This window comes from Macrobrachium rosenbergii, chromosome 9 (genome assembly GCF_040412425.1).
Source record: "Macrobrachium rosenbergii isolate ZJJX-2024 chromosome 9, ASM4041242v1, whole genome shotgun sequence".
NCBI classification, from domain to species: Eukaryota; Metazoa; Arthropoda; class Malacostraca; order Decapoda; family Palaemonidae; genus Macrobrachium; species Macrobrachium rosenbergii.
Genome location: NC_089749.1, coordinates 14,455,162 through 14,459,969, shown reverse-complemented (window position 1 = coordinate 14,459,969; position 4,808 = coordinate 14,455,162).

The window sequence follows — 4,808 nt, the reverse complement described above, 5'->3', positions numbered from 1 at the left end:
CACAGAGAATTGTTGATGTAGAGATATAACCTCTCTGTCTGTCTGTCTGTCTATCAGCCTGTCTCTCTCTATCAGTCTGTCTGTCACACTCACACACACACACACACACAACCTATTCTTTTTACGTGATTATTCGTTATTACACACGTAAAGAAAGAAATCCTTTTTCAATACATCGTTTCGGCTGTGAAATATTACTTTTATCTTAACAGTCTTTCACTAAGGATAAAAAAGTTGGCCGTGCAAAGTCAGACGACGATACATATCTTGTATTACGACGATTTTATGCAAAGAAACTGTAGGTACAGAAATGTTTATCAATCGCCAGTCTTATCAGGAACTGAGACTACTTCAACATTTCTAGTGTTTTTTCTTTGGCAATGGAAGTTCCGCATGACTTCAAAAGATTTTTCTGGCTCAAGAGTGCCTTTATTCTCAAGGATTTTAGAGCGACATTTATTTTCCAAGGATTCTTGTCGCTGAATAATGTGCCGAGGACTTCCATGCAACCCCAACATGAGGCAATTCGTTTAGCCATCGAGACAGATGTATTACAGAATAATTTTGGCATTTACAAGTCTTGTATTCAACTTGAATCGAACGCCACCATTTCTTAATAAAACCAGCGTAATATTTCATATATAGAGTAAGGCCTCACTTTAAAAAAACTCGACTGATAATTCAGTCACCAGAATTCTGCAATGTCTAAACATTAAGTTTTGGAAGATGTTTGATGTCTAAGGTGGTCACCCACCCGATTTTTGCCCCACCCAGTGCTGTTTAACTACAATGATCGGGAGACCTTTGCCACTGCGAACATTTATTACAAAAGTATTTTCATGGAGATGAACAGGGAAAGAAAATACTCAATGCCAGTTAACCCTGATGATAAGTTTAATACCATGATTAAATCTTGTTTAAAGTCACCTTTGGCTCCTCCGTGCTTCAGATTTAAAAATAGACCTCTTGTGCAATATTCGTTTTGTATGATATATGAATAAAAAATTTTTTATTTTCATTTTTTATAACACCTTCACCTTTCTCCACAAATATCCTTCATCCTAGAATAAGCTTCTTTTTTCTGAAATAGCCTTTTCCCCAAAATTCCTCGAAGAGCCTATTCTATTTTCCTAATGCACAGTCCCCCTTTTCCTGAAATTGAAATCTTCAATAATCTAAAATACATTGCTGTCTCCGGCAACAACGTGGGCAGTCAGTATGAGCGTTTTATCACAAAAATATAGTCATAAAATAAAAAAATAGTTTAGACTTCCGAAGTTTCGGAAAGCTTGGTACGTTAAAAAATAAAAGACCAGTTTGACAGGAGTCTCCAAAGAGTTGAATAAGTTGAAAGCGACCTACCAATGTCAGACAACGGGCTAATGAAGGCCAAAATTGGCACAATCTTAACGAGGGCGAATTGCACTGTAAAACTATTTATTATGTATGTATGCATATTAACTGCTTATATTAGGTTTGTTGTGATTTAAAAGTTGAAATATCATCATTGGAATCGTGCTGATTAATAATCAGAATCTATAACATCCCCTTTTTCATTCATATACAAAACGGACTGGTATACACATACAACTGCAGGTAAGTTTAATATGTGATATAACCATTAGAAAAGCCTGCAAGCTATCTAATGTCTGGTCATTAAAGGGTCTTTTCACAACAACTAATCTCCTTAAAACTTTTGAATATCACTAGTTAGAAGTCATCATAAAAGAGAAAGCACTCTGGAAACCCCTTGAAGATAAAAATGTACAAATATCTTGGTAGTCAGGATGAGCATCATCGTACCTTCCCGTGCAATATACTTCAGTGAAGCTGTGAAACGCTCGTACTAAGGCTCACAGACTTGCCTGTGAAAACCTTCCGTTTCTGTCTGTGCACCCGTGATCAGGCATTTCTGTCTTCCCTTGCAGGTTTCTCTGTCACTCTGTCATCTGACGTGAATGCGAACTTTCCCTTATTTACTGGTGCGTGACTCCAGCTCTGCGGGAGTCTCATTTCTCAGTTTACTTAGTATCTGTTTATTTATATTTGTTATTTATCTGATCTATCTTTGTTATTTATCTTATTTATCTCTGTTGTTCAGCTTATTTATTTTTCTTAGTTATCTCTCTTCGGTTGGCCCATTCTTTTATCTCAGTTTCCTTTTCCACATTCTGGCTGTTTTCATACTAACATTTCTGTGAGCTTGTTTGAATATGTTTGTTATCTATTATTGGTTTTAGACTGAAGGGAAGTTTCTACAGACGAGGCTCGATAATGAAGAGCTTTCGTGTCATCTACGAAGGGGTTTAGACCTCAGATATTAAGACTATTTCTGATATAAGTATAATACTTCGTTTTCGCCACTATCAATGTTTAAGCGAAGAATTTTCACGTTTGATTTGAGAAAAAATACAAATGGTTCTCACTTGTAATAATATTGTAAATCTTAATATATCTGCTGCAGCAAGAGAGTTAATGCCAAGTGGATTCAAAGTTTTTCATCATGAGATATCTCAGACTCCCAGCAATGATGAGTTAAAATGCTAATACTTCATTAAGGAAGATTTTGTTATAACCATTCGGATGTGTAATAGCGGATTAAGTGTTTACCAAGCTTAATAAACGAGAGAGAGAGAGAGAGAGAGAGAGAGAGAGAGAGAGAGAGAGAGAACAAATGTATGTTCGACGTGGATAACAACGATTTTGCTTTGAAATTTTTGCGGGGTATTACAAAGGATTATGCCAAACAGCGAATCTTGCATTATGTTGTGCGTAATTTATCTTCAGGTGAAACATATTTGTTGTAAAACTTACCCAAGCCTGCTCTCATAAGTTTCATCAGAGTAGTAGTAAATTCGACAGCCTCAGCTCTCCTTTATAATCTACTCCAAGCAGCGCTTTTCGAATTGGTTACTTGCGTCATGAAACGAATTATCTCTTTGAGTTTCATCACTATAAGATGCTGCCCCAGAGCGGTTATAGTAAAAACACGATTCAAATCAGCTGTCGTAACAACATCTTAAAAGCTCATACCTAATTACGCGAAAGTCTGCTGCTTGTTGTCTTGTAAGTCTGACCGCTGGTAACTACTGGTGTAGTTTCTATCCGACCGGATACGCGAGTGATTTAGACGCTGAGACGTGTACACAATTCAGCGAATGTCACCAACAAAACTGAAGTCGCGTGTATTTGTCGTCTTTCCACCGGAGACTGCTACCTCTGATTACGCTTAAAGAAAGTTTCTTTACCACTTTTCCCCAGAGTGGGAGAGCAAGACAAGTTGTTAAATCAACACAATAAAACGATGGTTACCTTTGCCAGTTGTTATCTAAGATATTCTCGTGACGAATATGCCTTTTAATAATAGGTTAATTATGTCTTATCTAGAATTCCGCTTTGCCAGCGAAACTGCGCCATAACTAGATATCCGAAATATTATTATTGTCTTGAATGACGAATAGATAAACATATTAACGAGATTGGCAGCATCTGGTTTATCACTGTGATGGAAGAGAAATTCTGCAGAACCAATCAGAAACAGTGACACCACAGGATCCTGAAATAGACAGCACAAGTGACACCCCATTAGATCTTCATCTTTTATATCTATTTACCATCTTGAGTTTTTATACGCACTTATTTAGCTTGCTTTTTTGTCGGTTTGTTTGTTATTTTGTCTTGGTCAAATCTTGTAACTCAGTTTTTTGCATGATTACTCAGTCCCACTTCCAATGCAACCTTACATGATTAGTAGGTCAGCAGTGACCTCTAGTGACCCTGCAGTGACCTCTCCCAGTATCTCAGGAATTGTACAAAACTCTTCGGACTTTTCAAACCTTCTTTGACTCAGAATATCAAATAACTCAATCATAAATTGGATTTTTCAAACCTTATTTGGTTCGACAGAATATCAATTTCATTAAAATGTTAAAAAAAATACATTTTTGAGACACACCAGGAGTTTCTTACAATTAATCATGTCTACAAAAATAAAAGGAAGGAAATGCTACAAGAAATATAATAGACATGATTAATTGTAAGAAAATCCTGGTTTATCTCAAAAAATTTATTTTTCACTTTTTAGTCCATTTTAATAAACGTGTTTTGAATTATTTTTTATATTTTTTTACTGCTAAGACGCGCGCCCTTCCACTAATCGAGAATTGCGTAATACTTCCTTGTTTTTTTTTTTTTTTTACCCGCAAATGAGATCTGCTTGAATCCCCGAAGGATTTTTCCGGATCAAGATTCGCAAATTAAAGAAGCCTGCGTTAATCTCTCAGGGATTCTTCGCGCTAAATCATTTTTCAGTGATTTTCCCACGTCAAATGACTTTCCAAGGATTTTCTTACGGAATACTTCCGGAAGTGTATTCAGGAAAAGGTGGTATTAATTATTCGAAGATTTATTGTTGCCAAAGAAATGCGTCGGCTATTTTTGTTTCCGCTGAATAGAATGACTGACCCAGTCCAGGTAAAGATGTATTAATTATCCGAATGTTTATGGATTAATATAACAAGTTTTAACTCTTTCTCTCAACTGGTTACTGATGGACTTATTATCGAACGAAAGAAAGGACTCATATTTTTATAGAATGGAAATATACAGCTAATAATTCTTAAGATTATTATTATTAAAACTGTTTAACCAGCCATTATCAAAATTGTTTAACCAGACCACTGAGCTGAAAACAATAGAATAACCACTCATAAAAATGTTATTTCCGACCAGAAAAAATATGGAAGCCACCACATTGTTTTGAAGCTTCTGGCATACAATGCATGCATGCAAATTGTTTGACGTTCCCT